The following is a 19,348-nucleotide window of genomic DNA, read 5'->3' on the forward strand; positions in this document are numbered from 1 at the left end:
GTGGCCTATCGCCGTTGACAGTGGCGCACTCAGTGCGCCTGCGTGCCGCTGTCTACGGCGCATGCGCCGTAGATAGCGGTGCCAGTCTTCGGGCAAATATCTCATAAACTGTATAGGTTTGGGAGATATTTCTTGGACCTACAGGTAAGCCTTAATCTAGGCTTACCTGTAGGTCAAAGTGTGTTGTAAGGGTTTACAACCACTTTAACCACTTAAGGACCGCCGCATTTAAATATACGTCGGCACAATGGCACCGACGGGCACAAGCACGTACCGGTACGTGCTTGCCTTTCAGTGGGTGGGGGGTCCGATCGGACCCCCTCCCGCTGGATGCGGCGGTCCGTTTCGCTGCAGGAGCGATCCGGGATGATGGGATGGCCGTTGGTTTCTGGCCATCCCCTCTCGATCGCTCCTGGCGAATGCGAAGCTTCCCCTGCCTGTGTAATGTAAAGGCAGGGAGGAAGTGATGTCACTCTCCTCGGGGTGGTCTTTTTGACCGGACTGCGAGGAGAATACATAGTGCACCAATCACTACACTGACACGTAGGTGCACATAGGCACACAAATCACCCCCCGATTGCCCCCCCCCCCCCCGTCATTGTCACTGATTGCAGTGATCACTGCATTTAGTGTCAGTTGTGACAGTAAAAAGTGTCAGGGCAGTTAGTGTTAGGTCCAGGGTAGCCCCCTACCCCCACTAATAAAGGTTTAACCCCCTGAATGCCCCTAGAGTTAACCCTTTCACCAGCGATCACCGTATAAGTGTCACTGGTGATGCTGGATAGCCAGTTAGTTATTTAGGTTCTCCGTCAGGTTTTTATATAGCGTCCGGGACCCCCATATACTACCTAATAAAGGTTTTAACCCCCTGATTGCCCCCAGGTAACCCTTTCACCCCCTTTTGCCAGTGTCACTAAGTGATCGTTTTTCTGATTGCTGCATTAGTGTCACTGGTGCCGCTAGGTAGCTAGTTTTTTTTTTTTTTATGTTCACGACCAGGTTTTATAGCGTTAGGTTCCCCCATTTACTACCTAATAAAGATTTAAACCCCCTGATTGCCCCTAGAGTTAACCCTTTCACCAGCGATCACCGTATAAGTGTCACTGGTGACGCTGGTTAGTTTGCTTTTTATAGCATCAGGGCACCCACCATTTATTACCCAATAAAGGTTTAACCCCCTGATCACCCGGCGGGTGATAATTAGGTTTTAGGGTCAGGGTCTGCGTTGCCCCAGGCAGCGCTAGGTTAGTGCCAGTACCTCTAACACCCACGCGCAAAGCATACACCTCCCGTAGTGGTATAGAATCTGAACAGATCAATATCTGATCTGATCAGATCTATACTAGCGTCCCCAGAGTTTAGGGTTCCAAAAAAAACGCATGGTTAGCGGGATCAGCCCAGATACCTGCTAGCACCTGCGTTTTTCCCCTCCGCCCAGCCCACCCAAGTGCAGTATCGATCGATCACTGTCACTTACAAAACACTAAACGCACAACTGCAGCGTTCGCAGAGTCAGGCCTGATCCCTGCGATCGCTAACAGTTTTTTTTGGATAGCGTTTTATATTTAAATCCTGAAGGCGGTGCTTGGTTTTCGGGGTCCTGTACACGGCTAGGCTCCCAAAAACTCCCCCACATGTGGTATCCCCGTACTCGGGAGAAGCAGCAGAATTTATTTTGCGGTGTAATTTCACTTATGCTCATAGCATGTGTGAGCAATATATCATTTAGTGACAACTTTGTGCAAAAAAAAAAAAAAAAGTTTGTAATATATTCCCGCAACTTGTGGCAAAATATAAAATATTTCATGGACTCAACATGCCTCTCAGTAAATAGCTTGGGGTGTCTACTTTCCAAGATGGGGTCATTTGGGGGGGTTTTGTGCTATTTTGTCATTTTATGGCCTTCGAAACTGATAGGTAGCGAAATCAAAAATTTGCTCCCTTAGAAATCCTGAAGGCAGTGATTGGTTTTTGGGGTGCCGTACGCGGCTAGGCTCCCAAAAAGTCCCACATGTGTGGTATCCCCGTACTCAGGAGAAGCAGCAGAATATATTTTGGGGTGCAATTCCACATAGAACTGTGGCATGTGTGAGCAATATATCATTTAGTGACAACTTTTTGTAAACTTTTATTTTTTTGTGTCATTATTCAATCACTTGGGACAAAAAAAAAATATTCAATGGGCTCAACATGCCACTCAGCAATTTTCTTGGGGTGTCTACTTTCCAAAATGGGGTCAATGGGGGGGAGGGGGAGGGTTTGTACTGCCCTGCCATTTTAGCACCTCAAGAAGTGAGATAGGCAGTCATAAATTTAAAAGCTGTGTAAATTCCAGAAAATGTACTCTAGCTTGTAGACGCTATAACTTTTGCGCAAACCAATAATTATACGCTTATTGACATATTATTTTTTTATTTTATTATTTTTACTAAAGACATGTGGCTGAATAAATTTTGGCCTAAATGTATGACTAAAATTGAGTTTATTTGATTTTTCTTAAAACAAAAAGTAGAAAATATCTTTTTTTTTTTTTTTTCCAAAATTTTCAGTCTTTTTTTCCTTTTTATATCGTAAATAATAAAAATCGCAGAGGCTATCAAATACCATCAAAAGAAAGCTCTATTTGTGGGAAGAAAAGGACGCAAATTTCGTTTGGGTACAACATTGCATGACCGCGCAATTGCCAGATAAAGCAGTGCAGTGCGAAATTGTAAAAAGACCTCTGGTCCTTAGGCTGACAAGCCCCGGACCAATTAAGTGGTTAAGGTATACATACAGAGTCGGGGGTGTGTGTGTGTGTGTATATAATATACTTTGCATGGGCCCATTGGCCTGAAAAAAATACAGGTAGACCAAAACAAAAACCAGAACCAAAACAATGTGTTAACATTCAATCTCTTTTTAACAGCTAAACGGTATGTAGAAGTTATGGTGAGTTCAAGGGGAGCCAGCGGAGCAGTAAATATTGTATAGTGAACACAAGCTGGCTATGTGTTTTGTAGGCCCGGGGGGCTTACTTTGTGGGAGTGGTTCTAAGAGTAATGTTGATTTCTTGAAGTGATAGCAGTGGTATGGGGGGGGGGGGGGGGGTCTCTGTACGAGACTGGGGGAACATAGTTTTGTGGTGTGATAGGTTATCGGGGAGAATCTAGTAATCAATTGGGGTGGTTTTCATGGTTGGCAGGCCAGCTGACAACCAAGTTAAATTTTATTAGTTGTATATAGATGGGGATGGTGCATGGTAAGGGGAGAGGTGAGACCATAGAGGAAGAAAGAGGGGTTGGGTGGGTGGGAAGAGGGATTCGTGTGGGGGTGTCGGAGGGTATTGGCGGGATGGACCAGTACAAGAGGGGCCTAGGCCTCCGGTCTGACCCTGGTTTGCTGTCCCTTGGGCCTGAGTTATCCCTGAGGCTATAGGAGAAGTGCTCAGAGCTTTTTCTTTCTATTAAGGTTTGGGGTTCATGATTTGGGTATATTCCGGGGTAGTTTTAACCTGTAACCAGCAATGCCAGGTGATGGTGTGTTTGGAGATGTTATCATGAGAGATGGCTAGGAGTTCTTACATTTTGGCAATTGTCAATTTTTTTTAAAACAATCTTTGGTGGGGCGTGGGTTTTGCCCCATAAGATTGGGACACATCACTTGGCAGCGTTCAGCATGTACATGGCGAGGGATTTGAAGTACATACGCCTTGTTATAGCGGTATGGTGTAGGAGAAATTGGGAGGGGGGGGGGGGGGGGGAACTAATGTGAATGTAAAAACTTTGGAAATTATGTTGTGGACTTCGCCAGAATTTCTGGGTAATGGGACAGGGCCATCAGATGTGGAGAAGGGATCCTGGTTCGGATTTGCATTTCCAACATTTACTGGAAGTGGATGGGACGAACTTGTGGATGATTGCCGGTACTCTGTACCATTTCGTGAGTAATTTTGTATCCTTTTTCCTGTGTTGACAGGTTTTATTGAACACTTGAGAATGTTTTCAAATATTTGTTCCCATTGTGTGTTTGTGAGGTCTAGGGTTAATCCTTTTCCCAGTATTGGCATGTTTTGTTTTTTGTGGGGTATTTGGCAAAGAGTAATATATAGATAGTTGAGACCATATGTCTCTGTGATGTGTTTTCCAAGTATAGGGAGTCTAAGGGGGCACGTTAGCGGGTCCAACGGTGATTTGTGGTTTGGGTCTGAGAGTAAATGCCATAGTGGAAGCTTGAGGTCTTTCATTTGGAGTGCAAGCTCTTCTCGTCTTAGTAATGTGGCTTTATTGAAGAATTGTTTGGCCAAAATGTGTTTATGTGGCCATGAATTTAAGAATTGTTTGGACATTCCCAGAGGGAACTTGGGGTTAAGACTGAGTGGCGTCATGGGGAATGGACTGGATGAAAGCGAGTGTGTGGGTTTTAGTTTCATGAAAGCAGCGTAATGTAGGACATATGAGTAAGTGAATGAATGTAGTGGGTAGAATATGTTTAGGTAGTAGCCATGGTGTGGTGGCCAGGGGTTGCAAGGAGATGGATTCTTCTAATGTAACCCATTGCTGTGTGAAAATTCCAGTCCACTATTCTGGTGAGGAGGCATGCTCTGTAGTAATTGCGTATATGCAGGAGGCCTATGCCTCCTTTGGATCTGGGGCATACGAGATGTTCGTATTTAATGCATGGGCCTTTATTGTGCCATAGGAATTTAGTGCCAATGGCTTTGTAGGTGGAGAAAGGTAGGCGGTAGATGAATGGGAATGGCTTGCATTATAAGATTCTGGGTAGAACGTTCATTTTTAGAATAGCGGCTCTTCCAAACCATGAAAACGATGTGGTGGTATCTCATTTTTGTAAATCATTTTTAATTGAGGACAGTATGGGGGTAAAATTCAAGGCGTATAAATCTTCCAATCGGGCTGGGAGTTTTATGCCTAAGTATGTGATCGCCTTGGTTTTCCACTTGAAGGGGAAGTTGATTTGACATAGCGATACTGTGTCTTTTTGCAGGGAAATATTCAGGGCGTACGACTTATCAAAGTTAATTTTGAGGTTGGAAATGGGCAAAATCTTTTAATAGGTTTGGGATCATGACGTGGTTCGGAGAAGGTCAGTAAGATGCTGTCTGCAAAGGCTGTGATTTTTTAATTTGTGTTCAGAAGCCGAAATTCCCCGTATATTTGGGTTGCTTCTGATGCGGTTAAGGAATGGTTCTAATGTGCGTATATAGAGAATGGGGGACAAAGAGCAGCCCTGGCGAGTCCTTTTTCTGATAGAGAAGGCGGTAGACAGTCAGCCATTGACTTTCCCTTGTGCTGTAGGACTTGATTAGAGGGCTAAGATCATGTTAAGCATATTATCACCAAGTCCCAGTGATCGTAGGGTTGAAGCCATGTAGTCCTAGGCCACCCTGTCAAATGCCTTCTCTGCATCTAATGAAAGGAAGAAGCCGTTTTGTTTGGAGGAAGTCATCCAGTAGTGAAGATTAATAGCTTTAATGGTGTTGTCCCTGGCCTCACGGCCAGGAACAAAACCCACTTGGTCTGTGGACACCAATGACGGGATGTATGGAAGAAGGCGATTGGATAGAATTTTTGCACTTGGTGTCCACATTGAGGAGGGAGATGGGACGGTAGTTGGAAACTCTGGTGTGGTCTTTCCCTTCTTTAGGTAAGTTATGTGAGCTTCTAGAAGACGGTGTGGTGGGAGTGCTAGAGAAGTTGGAGAGTTGAATGTAGAAAGAAAGGGAGTTGAGTATGTCATCAAATGTTTTATAATAAGCGGCCATATAGCCGTCCGGGCCAGGGCTCTTCCTCGCTTTCATTTGTTTGTTTGATCTCCTCCTTGGAAATGGGGCTCTCTAGGGATTGGGCTATATCCTGAGATATTGAATTTTTTTTTTTTTTTGTGAATATTTTTACACCTGTATATTTAAAATATATTTACACATTTCACATTTGAAATGGTGCTAAATTAAAAAAAAAAAAGATTTATTTAATTTTTGAGTAACTTTTCAATGCTTTGTGCAATTGCTGACAGCTGAGGTTAAAACAAAACAGTTGCAGTAGGTATCGGTAATTGGTATTGGCGAAGAACTTAAAGTATCGATACTTGTACTCATTGTAAAAAAAAAAAAAAAAAATGGTATCGGTGCATCCCTACTGGACACTGATAGAAGTCACAAGACTGCTAGATACTGCTAATGAGAGGGTATTTCGCTGTGTGTGTGTGTGTGTGTGTGTGTGTGTGTGTGTGTGTGTGTGTGTGTGTGTTTTTTATTTTATTTTTATTTTGGTAATTAAAAAAAATCAAATAATAATTTCCATGTTCTGTGTATTGTGGGAGACCAGATATAGTGAATGCAAAGTCCTTGGTTTATTAACCCCTTCCCGCCGAGCGTACGCAGATCTGCGTACTCGGCTTCCGGGGGGTATACCGGGATGATGCCCGCACCTGCAGGCATCATCCCGGTCCCGTTTTGTTCAGCGGGCGATTGGCTTTCCAGCCATAACAACCGATGCGGCTAAAAGCCGCTCGGCTGTTATGCCGGAGGAGCGGGAGGGGACGTCCCCCCCTCCCGCCGCCTCTCGCCGCTGTTACCGGTGCTCCCGCTCGATCGGGAGCACCGATCAGTGGTCCGACGTAATCGGCTTCGTTCCAGTCTCCTCATCGTAAACACGGAAGCGACGTCATGACGTCAATTCCCGTTTACTCGGCTGCCAATGGCGCCGGTTTTAAAAAAATATCCGGTATTCAGAATCGCTGTTTTCGGCGATCTGAATACATTGAAGTGTAAAGGAGGGGTGGGGGGTCTTTTAGACCCCCGATCCCTCCATAAAGAGGACCTCACCACCTATTACTGTCACAAGGGATGTTTACATTCCTTGTGACAGCAATAAAAGTGATCAAATTTTTTTTTTTTTTTTTTTTAAACAATTTAGTCGTTTTAAAATAAATAAAAAAAATAAAAAAATAAAAAAAAATTTTTCAAAGCGCCCGCCGTCCCCGCGAGCTCGCGAAGCAAAGAAAACGCATACGGAAGTCGCGCCCGCGTATGTAAACGGTGTTCAAATCACACATGTAAGGTATCGCCGCGATCGTCAGAGCGAGAGCAATAATTCTAGCAGTAGACCTCCTCTGTAACGCTAACTTGGTAACCGTAAAAAATTTTTAAAGCGTCGCCTATTGAGATTTTTAGGTACCGTACTTTGTCGTCAATCTACAAGTGCGCGCAATTATAAAGTGTGACATGTTTGGTATCTATTTACTCGGCGTAACATTATCTTTCACATTACGCAAAAAAATTGGGCTAATTTTACTGTTTTTTGTTTTTTTTTTTATTCATGAAAGTGTCCCTTTTCCCAAAAAGTTGCGTTTAAAACACCACTGCGCAAATACCGTGTGACATAAAATATTGCAACAATCGCCGTTTTATTCTCTAGAGCCTCTGCTAAAAAAAAATATATAATGTTTGGGCGTTCCAAGTAATTTTCTAGCAAAAAATATGGATTTTAACTTGTAAACACCAAATTCCAAAAATAGGCTTAGTCATGAAAGGGTTAAAGCTTTTTAAGGGCTGTTTAAGACTGAGCAGCAGTTTTTGAACCTTGACTCTTACAACCTAAAAAGGTACTTTGTTTTTCCCAAAATCTGATGAAATTAACAGCAATTGGGGATTGAATCTCTCCTTTCTGAGTACCTGTTCCCTACTTGCCACACCCCCGTAGATCTCTAGGATCTAAAGTAGAGGTGCACTGAATAGAAATGTTACCGAAAAAACAGGATGCACTTGGCCAGAAACTGAAACCAAAAATGACAGTTTTTAAAAACCATTTATAAACATTTTGTGTTCAACTTTTCAATTAATATGAATTGTCGGCCATTATTGGTACTTTTTCTTGAGGGGAAAAAAAAAAAAATACATCCCTTTTTTAAATTCTATGTATTTCTTCACACTGGTCCTTTGTGCTTCCGTCGTGGTGCTAAAAATCTTGCTTGCTTCATTTTTGGTCAGTTAAAAAAAAATAAAAAATTTGAAAAACGCACCTCCCCATTGAAATGCATTGAAAACACAGCAAGAATGCATCAATAACAGTGTTAAATTTTTGATGCCGTTTTTGAGTCATATGGTCTATTAACGGTGAATTTGACTTAAATCACTAGTAAAAGGGCTTAATTTAAATAATTTTTAAAGAGCCACTATCATATGTCCCGCAGTTTATTAATCCACAGTCCCATTCATCTTAATGGGATGACTGGCGATGCTGCAGCGACACAATAAGGTGAGGGACATGGTGGGTGCCCGCTAACAGGTGCTGCCATGATGGATCTTAAATGACAGGTGTTCTTTAAATGTAAGGGCTTATTCTTGAAGGTAGTTTAAATTCTTTAAAGTTTGCAAACAAAATAAAGGTTTTCCATTTAGAATAAGCTGTCAGGTTAGTAAAAACAGCGATATCGGAACTGATTCAATCATACAGTTTGTAGTATACTTAGATTTGCAAAACTATGGGATAAAGGAATATTCCTATACTTGGTTTTATTTCACGGTTACTGTGAAATTGTGTGAATGCATCAATGCAGTGCATGTTATCTCAAAAATGTAAATATTGCAGAATATACAGCCTCATGCTACATAACTAAACTCCATGTCATGCTGAATGAACTAAATTTAATGTATCTTAAAAAGAAAACTAACTTTTTAGATGGATTTTTTTTACTCCAAAAACGTTTATTTAAAAATCAAATCTGATTTAAAATCAAATGTTTTTTTTTGTTTTAACCACTTGCTTACTGGGCACTTACCCCCCCCCCCCCCCCCCCCCCCCTCCTGTCCAGACCAATTTTCAGCTTTCAGTGCTGTCACACTTTGAATGACAATTGCGCGGTCATGCTAAACTGTACCCAAATGACATTTTTCTTTTTTTCCCAACAAATAGAGCTTTCTTTTGGTGGTATTTTATCGCCTCCTGCGGTTTTTATAATATTTTTTTTAAAAGACTGAATTAAAAAAAAAAACATTTTTTGTTCATTTTAAAACTGGTAATTTTCCTCCTTCATTGATGGGTGGCAGTAATGGGCACTGATCGATTTACACGGATAGGTGGCACTGGCAGGGGGTAGTGGTGGGCACAATGAGGCGTAATTGCCTCTCCCTCTTCGGGACCGATGTCCCTTGCGGATAAGCCGTTGATGGGTTTTTTTTTATTTTTTTTCTACACAAGCTCTCAGCGTGAGGAGAAAAAATAAAAACGATCACCGAGCTTTTGTTTACATCATGTGATCAGCTGTCTTTGGCTGACAGCTGATCACATGGTAAGGGGCTGGAACCGGCCCCTTACTCGGATCGGTGCTCACGCGAGTCTCAGTGACTCGGTGATCTCAGCGCGCGCGCAGGGAGCGTGCACAGGGGAGGCCTCCTGGAAATTCAGGTCTGTGCTGTGGCCGTCATTCGGCTATAGCACGGACGTAAACTGGTTCAACCCTGCCTATGAAACGCACAGCAAAATCACTGTAAAATCATGTGCGTTTTTTCTGCGCCATTATTGGCACCTTTTTTTTTTTTTTTTTTTTTTCTCTTATCTGCAAAATGCTGATCACACCATTTTCGCCCAAAATGTTTCAGCCACCAAAATTTTGCATCAGTGGTGTCCCTAAAAAGAATAGTTACCCAATGGTCAGTGTTATCCCCGGAACAAAAAAATGTCCCCGTGTTGGTGTCATTGTAAAGAATTTTTGTGTCACTAAATGTGTCACTAAAAGGAAAATGTCCCTCACTGGAGGGGATGTGGCAGGATGAGAGTGAGAGTGTGAATGTGAATTGAGACGCCTCTCCCGTGCTTACCTCCGCTCCCCGCAATGGTGGCTTGATTTGGGCGTCTGAAATCTGAGTCTGTGTGCCTTCCCCGCTTGTACAATCCTGCTGCGGGAGATGGGCGTTTGAGCCGCCCAGTGTTTTCTTTTCAGCTTCGTTTTCCCCTGCTGGCCATGTGACGAGCTCTCTGACTCTGGAGAGTCAGCTGGTGTATCGAGAGGAGCCGGACGAAGCCGGCGCTGAAGCAGCTGAACGGCGCTTATCTTTGACCATTATGAGTATCAGGATCCATTTGATGGTGAAGCGCGCTGTCGGTTGTATGGAGGAAGTTGACTGATCTCAAGATATCAGGTTTGGCAGCTCCGGCAAGGGGTTTCAGCTCCCCGGTTTCATTAACTGTGAACGGTAAAGGGGTGAGGGGAAGGAGGGGGGGGGGGAGACGGGATTGGAAATAAAGTTGTTGCTGTAAGCGGCCAGTGGTAGCGCGCTGCTCCCCCCCCGTCCCATTAGCAGCTTCCGCAGCATTAGTAGCCACCTATACTGTGGTTAGAGTGTTGCATGTGGGGAGCACTAGAAATCCGGACTATAAATTTATAATTTCAAGCATAAAAGGTTTGTGGCTGAACGCAGGAAGTTGGCGAGTACCAGTGCGCCTTTTTTTTTTTTTTTTTTTTTTTGAAGGAAAAGAAAAAAAGAGGATGGGAGAGGGGAGAAAAAGAGAAGACAAATTTCTAAAGTGAAATCTGCTTTATTAGCCTTATTTTTTGTTTTTCTCTCTTGTTAGGTAAAAACCCCCTGCTTGGCTTGTGCTTGACTTGTACAACATCAAGAGATACTCAACTGGCCAGTTGGTACAAATTTCATGTACATTGGTAATGCTAAGTAAAAGGGCCACCGAGGACATGCCGCACTATGAGGGAGTCAAGGCGCTCGGCGAAAGAGAAAAGTTAAGCCAGGGAGCTGCAGCCACAAAGCTCGAAAGCTTTGCCCATGTGACATCACCATTGAGCGGAAGTTGCCATCATCCAGCAGGGCAAGTCAAGCAGTCGGGTGTAGCATTAGATAGAAGTGCTACCCAATTAACAGCAAATACTGCCACTGTGCCTACTGATAGATGAATTGGATAAATTAGCTGTGGGGTAGGGTAGAACATCACAGACCACCACAAACCTAGCTAGCTCAGCAGATAGTCTTTCGGTAGCAGAAGGAGAACCTACATTTACGGGATATCCTGTTCGCAGTGAATGAAGGCAAAGACTCTCAGTCCTTGATAGTCGGCTGAATAGTGTTAAAGCGGGAGTCCGCCGGGAGTTCCGTTTTTTTTTTTTTTTTTTTTTTTTTTTTTTTTTAAACCAGCAGCTACAAATACTGCAGCTGCTGACTTTTAAAATAAGGACACTTACCCGCCCAGCGCGCCCGCGATGTCGGCACCCGAAGCCGATCTCTCAATCGTCTCTTGGGTGCTGCCGCCGCCATCTTGGGTATGGCAATCAGGAAGTGGAGCCTTTCGGCTTCATTTCCCGGTTCCCTACTGCGCATGCGCGAGTCGCGCTGCGCAAAAAAGGATGGTCCCGCTGCCTCTGGGATCTGTGTGTTTCCCAGCAGGCAGCGGGGGACTTTCGGAAAGGGGCGTAGATTCTGCAGAATCTACGCCCCTTTCGCAGATAGCTATGCCGGAAGTGGGTGCAGATACCTGTACTGTACATGTACTTGCACCCCCCTCCCCTCTGAAAGGTGCCAATTGTGGTGCCGGAGGGGAGGAGGATTCCAATGAGCGGAAGGTCCACTTTAGGATGGACCTCCGCTTTAATATGGAATTGCATTCATTGAGCCTAGTGTTGGGCAATATAGTGGAAAGAACATCTGCGCTTGAGGGTAAATTAAGCTTGGTTGAGGATGAGCTTTCTCCATTGCAACAAAAAATTATAGGATTATAGAAACGGCTTGCTTTGCAAGCAGCAAAAATTTACGAAATAGATAATAGAAGTCGCAGGAATAATGTACGCCTGATTGGTTTGCCAGAGGGGAGCGAGGGGGCCCCGATCCAATAGAATTTTTGGAAGCTTGGTTTATAGAGATCTTTGGCGACACTTTTTTTACATCCATTATTCGCTATAGAAAGGGCCCATAGAGTCCCCATTAGGCCTCGGCAGTCTGAGGATCGCACTAGGCCAGTATTGAAATTCGTTAACCATAACGATCGGATGATTCTGCTGCGAAAGGCCAGAGAATTGGGTGATATTTTTTATAGGGGGGCTAGAGTGTCCTTTTACTCGGATTTCTCACCGGATTTACAGAAGCAGAGGGCAGAATTTATCCCCATTAAGCGCACTCTCCAAAAATATAAAATTGACTATGCATTACTATATCCTGTGCGGCTCCGAATGAAGGCTATGGGTTCAACTATGTTCTTCAATTCCCCGTCTGAGGTTGAAAAGTGGTTGGAGGACCACAAAAGTGACTTGAAGTAACATTAAGTGGTGGAGATATCTATATGATGAGGGAATTGGTATAGGTGGTTGGGATTGTGGGGTACAGGTTCTCCTCGTCACTGCATGCACAGGAATATTGGGGTACAGCATGAGTTGAAGTATTCCTTATGTATGTAGAACGTAGTATGTAGGAATATTAAGGTACCAATGGTATAGATGGGGGTGACATTTTTATTTGTAACAGAATTCTGCATTTGAATATATGCTTGGGGCTTATTTTATTTTTATTTTTTTTTCCTTCTTCCTTTCTTTTCAGTCTTCTTCTCCTCCTCTTTTTAGCAGGGTGGAGGCAGGAGAGGAGATTACTTGTATGCCTCGAGTTTAACCCAGTGTGATTATTATTCTTAAATTAAAGCCTGATAGTGGTTTAATGGGATTAGGCATGCAGCTGATTTTGATAATTGGTAAGGGGTGGGGGGGCGGTGGTAGGGAGGGGCATCTTGTTTTTTGTGGAAGATGAGTATGGATGAGCCACAGGAGAGCCCCCTTGGGGTTGCTCAAACGGGCAAGGGTGGGTGGGTTAGGGAGGGGGTGGGGGTAGTTGGAGGGACAAGGCACGCTGCTGGTGCAAGGAGCATTGGGAGGCTGTGGGGCCCGAGGTGGGGGGGGGAGGGGTGGTGGTGCCCCTCCCCCCGGCCCCTTTCTCTCTGGTATTTTAGGCATTAGATTTATTACTAATTAGAGGTCGACCGATATGGGTTTTTCTCTGGCCGATACCGATGCCGATATTTAGAAATCATGGCGGCCGATAGCCGATATATGATGCCGATTTTTTTTGGGCCGATATGTTAGGCCGATTGTATTTTATTTATTTATTTTTAATCCCCCTTGATCTAACACACCTTTCCCACTGGGGCGTTTTAAGGTGCTTTTGGGCTAAAAATAGCGCCTGTAAAGTGCCTGTAAAATGGCTCCCCTGCAGTCTGTGTGAAAGACAGAGTGCTTTCACACTGAGGCGATGCGCTGGCAGGATCTTAAAAAAAAAGTCCTGCAAGCAGCACGTTTGGAGTGGTGTATACTGCTCATCCACCACTCCTGCCCATTGATATGAATGAGCACCACTGCCGAAGCGCATGCAATGCGATTTGGCAGCGGTGCTTCATGGGCGCATTTAACCTCTTCCTTGGCCGCTACCTGGGTTATATGTGCCCCACTAGCAGCCAAATAGCACCGCTAAAATGATGGTAAAGAGCCGCTAAAACTTGCGTTTTACCATCAACGCCTGCCCGCTCCAGTGTGAAAGCGGCCTTCATACGTGATACAGAAAATTTCTTACACTTAAACATTTATTAAACAAAACAAACCTCCAATCAGTTTACTTGTATGTATGATTTATATATATATATATATATATATATATATATATATATATATATATATATATATATATATATATATATATATATATATATATATATATATATATATATATAAATTTTTTTTTTTTTTTTTTTTTTTTTATAAAAACAGGTAGTCAAAACTTTTGGACAAAAAAAAAAAAATGGGCTAACTTTACTGTTTTTTATTTTATTTTTATTTTTTAAATGGTGTATTTTTTTCCCAAAAAAATGCATTTGAAAGACCTCTGTGCAAATGCCGTGTGACATAAAATATTGCAACAACCGCTATTTTATTCCCTAGGATCTCTGCTAAAAAAATATATATAATTTTTGGGGGGTCTAAGTGATTTTCTGGCAGAAAATACAGGATTTTTTACTTGTAAGCAACAAGTGTCAGAAAAGATTTAGTCTTTAAATGGTTAAACTGAGAACTTCTACACACAGAGATGACTTAATTCATTCAAGTGTAAACATTGTATCTTTCTGTTCTTTTTTTGGCAGTCGGCCCAGAGAGGAGGAAAGGGTTGCTATGACGACTCAGTCAACTTAGACCATTCTATACAGAAGTCATTTCAAAGTCCCACTGTAGTTCTAAATCGGCTTTTTATCAGCACAAATCGGCCGATGCCGATTATTTAAAAAACGGCAAATATCGGCCGATATATCGGTCGACCTCTATTACTAATTAGGCAAATAAATGGAATAAGCATCACCTCGTGGAATGTCAGGGGCTTGGGTAATTTAAGTAAAAGATCTACGGTTCTGTCATTAATGGACAAGAGGACCTGGGGTGTTGTTTTTGCAGGAAACACATTTAGTCCCAAGCTCAGCTGGACAGCTAACCAGCCGTAAGTTCCAGGCTTCTTAGCAATCTTTTTATTCCTCCTATTCAAGAGGAGTGAGTGTTCTGGTTGGGAGGGGATTGGACTTTTCTTGCAGAGAGTCCTTAATTGACCCTGAAGGAAGGTATATCTTTTTATATTGTACAATTGGTCAGCAATCCTATATTTTTTGGCAAATATTTATATTCCTCCCCTTTTTAAGCTGGAAGTTATGTATAGGCTGCTCGAGTTTAGCTTGGCCAACCCTGGGATTCCAATATTGGCACCAGGTGACTTCAATGAAGTGTTGGACAGGAGTCTGGATAGGTTTCCTAGACTAGCCGGGCCAAAAGCAGAGAGGGAGACTCGCCTTCAGCGTTTTTTGTTGGAAATTGGATTGTATGATCTCTTGCGGACTCGGTATCCACAAGAAAGTCAGTATTCCTGTCTCTCAAGTTCGTATGGCACTCACTCGAGAATAGATATGGCCTTGGGGAACGAGGAGGCAATCCCGTTAGTACAAGGCATAGAATATGGTTCAAGAGGGATTTCTAAATCCTAAATTTTTACTGTCAGTCTGACTGGAATGACTGGAGAAAAGCCAATGTAGCACCAATATTTAAAAAGGGCCCAAAATAAATCCCTGGGAATTACAGACCAGTTAGCCTAGCATCAATAGTATGTAAACTGTTGGAGGGGATAAGGGACTAAATACAAGATTTTAGTAATGAGAACGGTATCATTAGCATCAATCGGCATGGATTCATGAAGAATCGTTCTTGCCACGCCAATCTACTAACCTCCTATGAGGAGGTGAGTTGTCATCTGGATAAAGGAAGGCCTGTAGATGTGGTGTATCTGGATTTTGCAAAAGCATGTGACACTGTCACTTCCGGTATAGCACCAAGTGTGGAAAAACTGGTTGCCGTACAGCCATGTCCCGAAGTGTCATCAGAACAACATGCTCATGGAAGCTTAAAGTGGTTGTAAACCCTTACAAACCACTTTGACCTACAGGTAAGCCTAGATTAAGGCTTACCTGTAGGTCCAAGAAATATCTCCTAAACCTGTATGGTTTAGGAGATATTTGCCCGAAAACAGGCACTGCTGTCTACGGCGCATGCACCGTAGACAGTGGCGGGCAGGCGCACTGAGCGCGGCATTCTCAACGACGGAGCTGCCGTGCGTGTCGGCTCCCGTGCGCATGCACGGGAGTGATGTCATCGCGGCTTCGCCGAATGACAGCGGCGGTGCTGCGAGACCCCACCAAGAAGATAGATGCGGCGGATTACAAGGGACAGCGGCGACTTCGCTGGCTCCTGTGTCAGGAAAGTGACACATAATGGACTTCCTTTTTAAATGCACCTTTAACCACTTGCTGACTGCTTACCGATTAAAAGTTGGCGCAATGGCAGCGACGGGCAAATGGGCGTACCTGTATGTCCTCTTTAATTGGCAGGGCTAGCAGGCCTGTGCCCACTGCACACAGCGTGACCGTGCCTGCGCACTCTGTCCGCCGGTGATCGAGTCACGGAGCCGCAGAACAGGGAGATGCCTATGTAAACAAGGCATTTCCCCATTCTGCCTAGTGACATGACAGATCACTGCTCCCTGTCATGTGAATGGTAGCCCCCCCCCCCACAGAATCGCTCCCTAGGATGCTTCACCCTTGATCGCCCCCTAGTGTTTAATCCCATGCCCATCAGTGTCATTTACACAGCAATCAGTGCATTTTTATATCTCTGATCGCTGTATAAATGACTGGTCCCAAAATAGTGTCAAAAGTGTCCAATGTGTCTGCCATGTCGAAGTCACGATAAAAATCGCAGCTCGCCGCCATTACGAATAGAACTATCCCCTATTTTGTAGAAGCTATAACTTTTGCGCAGACCAATCAATATATGCTTATTGCGTGTGTTTGTTTTTTTTTTTCAAAAAATATGTACAGGTTCAATATGTCTACATATCGGCCTAAACTGAGGAAAGTTTTTTTATATATATATATATATATATATATATATATATATATATATATATATATATATATATATATATATATATATATATATATATATATATATATATATATATATATATAAATTTTATATAAATTTTATATAAAAAAAATTTTGGGGGGATATTTATTATAGCAAAAGGTTAAAAATATATTGTGTTTTTTTTTTCAAAATTGTCACATTTTTGTTTTTATAGCGCAAAAAATAAAAACCACAGAGGTGATCAAATACCACCAAAAGTAGGCGCTATTTGTGGGGAAAAAAAGGATGCCAATTTTGTTTTGGTGCAAGGTCGCACGACGTCGTGCTGAATTGCAAAAAGTGCTCTGGTCAGGCAGGGGGTAAAATCTTTTTCAGGGCTGAAGCTGTTAAAGTGGTGTTAAATCTACATGGTTAGAAATGATGCTGGTCATACTCGGTCACTATAGGAATTTTTTTTTTCTGCAAAAAAAATGTTTGATCCTGCTACCCCCCTCCTGTCCATGTCCCCACTGTAGTTGGGGCTTTTGCAGAGCAACTGTTAGCAGCTAGTGCACATGCTCAGTTTCCAGTGTATTTTATTTATTTTTTTCTACCCTGAGTATTTCCTTCCTATCACATCTGAGCCCATGCAATTATAGAACATTGATGACAGGACTTGGCACCCCAGATATTTTGGAATTATATTTCCCATGATGCTCATGCACTCTGCAGTGTAGTTGAGCATCATGGGAAATGTAGTGACAAAACATCTGGGAGGCCAAGGTGCGCCATCACTGCTATAGTGACGTGTGCATACACGCAGTGGTAAATGACAGCCCTCTCCCTCCTTCCTCCCTTCCCAGCTAAACACTATGGGGGAAGAGGGGGATATTACATCTTGATTGATGGAGTTGTCGCCTCCCTGTTCTAAGGCACATGCCGGAGGGACGTGACGCAACCCGTGACTGGCAAAAATCCACCCACACTGTGTTATTACCAAAAGATAAGGATTTGCTTTTCAAATAACAGTTTTAAAACAGTTTGGTATTCATTTTTTTTTTTCCCCCAATATGTGACAAGCAGCAGAGGGCTAGAAGCTCCTTCTGCTACATTTTCCCTACAGACAGGCTAGGAAAGAAGGGTCATGTGACGGCTGTATATAGATTAGGGAAAAAAGGTACTTGGATGTGTTTGTTTTTTTTGTGTTATAATTGGAGCCATCATCCACTTACAGAAAGAGGATTGTGTGTGTGTCTGTGTTTTTTAGTATCCCTTTATTGGCAACAAAATGTAGATCACAAAGTAAGATTACTCTGTCCTCGTCTGTTTACTTTTTAACTCTCTATTTTTTCCACCACCAGTAACTTGCTCACTGATCACAAGATTGATGTCATTTTTCAATCTCTCCCTCTCTACTGGCACCTTGCCCACCCCTCAAACATGCCCTGATCACCCCCATACTTAAAAGGCCCTCAATGGATCCCATCAGCCTGAACAACTTGAGACCCATCTCTTTGCTCCCGTTTGCCTTCAAAGCGTTTCAGACGCTTAGTCTACAACCATCTTAGCTCTTGCCTGACAGACAACAACCTTCTTGACCCCTTAGTCTGGCTTTCGTTTGCTACACTCAACTGAAACTGCCCTATTGAAACTCACTAATAACCTACTAACTGCTAAAACCAATGGCCAATACTCCATACTCCTACTACTCAAATTCTCTGCAGCCTTTGATACTGTTGACTATCCCCTGCCTCAAATAACTCTACTCTCTTGTCTTTCAAGACTCTGCTCTCTCCTGGCTCTCATCCTTATCACAGAGCTCCTTCAGTGTGACCTATAACTGTTTTCACGCCTCTCCACTTCCTTTTTCTGTAGGGGTACCTCAAGGTTCTGTCCTCGGACCCAATAGTTTCCAGTACCACATCTATGCTGACACTCCTATCTCTACTCCTCACCTCACTCCTTCAGTCTCCTCTCGCATTACTAACTGACATCAACATGGATGTCACACCACTTCCTTAAACTCAATCTTTCTAAAACTGAGCTCATAATTTTTCCTCCAGACCGTGCCCCTCCCCCTGACTTCTCCATCAAAATGCATAATACAACCATCAGTCCCTCCCCTCATGCCAGGGTACTAGGTGCAATCCTAGACACTGATCTGTCCTTTCAGCCCGATGTCCTATCACTATCCAAATTGTCCAGACTTCCAAAATATGCCCCTTTCTAAGCATTGAGACCACTAAGCAACTTATTCACTCTCTCCTCTCCACCAATCCCTCCAACGGCTTCCCATTGCCTAACGTATAAAATTAAAAACGCTTGCAATAATGTACAAAGCCATTCCCAGTTCTGCCCTGAGCTACATCACCAACTGTCGTCTCCACTCCTCCCAAGACCACCTGCTCTCTAGCTCCCTGGTTTCCTTCTCCAGAGCCTCTCCCATCCTCTGGAACTCTCTACCCCAATCTGTCCAGTTATCTCCTACTCTGTCCACTTTTATGCTATCCCTGTAAACTCCTCTCTTCAGGGAAGCCTATCCTGCCTCCACCTAACAACCTATAAATCTTCTACTCCCCTCATCAGTTCATCCCTCAGCCCCTACTTTTGTTTCACCAGCCCCTCCCTCTTAGATAGTAAGCTTGCAGGAGCAGGGCTCCTCTAACCCTCGTTTTGAATTGGACTGTTGGTGTAGTGTTTCCCTACATTGTAAAGCACTATGGAAACTTGTCGCTATATAAATCCTGTATAATATTATTAATACATTATTAATATTAAAAATATGGTTAGCAGCATTGCTTATTATCCCACTATAAATGATTTGTAGCCTTTTTTTTTATTTTACTTTTTTATTTTTTTTTAAATCTTTTTTGACTTGACGCATGACCCTCATGCTTGTGACTCCTTTTTATCCTTGGAAAAATATAGA

General features: G+C 43.1%; 1 protein-coding gene across 2 annotated transcripts in view; it reads left to right on the plus strand.

The window, feature by feature from the left end:
* The window catches only part of FMN1 (formin 1), a 549,096-nt gene that overhangs the window by 41,550 nt on the left and 488,198 nt on the right, over window positions 1-19,348 (plus strand). The window lies entirely within an intron of this gene.

Source organism: Lithobates pipiens, unplaced genomic scaffold (assembly GCF_037356315.1).
Source record: "Lithobates pipiens isolate NorthernLeopardFrog02 unplaced genomic scaffold, aLitPip1_a1.2 Scaffold_30, whole genome shotgun sequence".
In the NCBI taxonomy this organism is placed as follows: domain Eukaryota; kingdom Metazoa; phylum Chordata; class Amphibia; order Anura; family Ranidae; genus Lithobates; species Lithobates pipiens.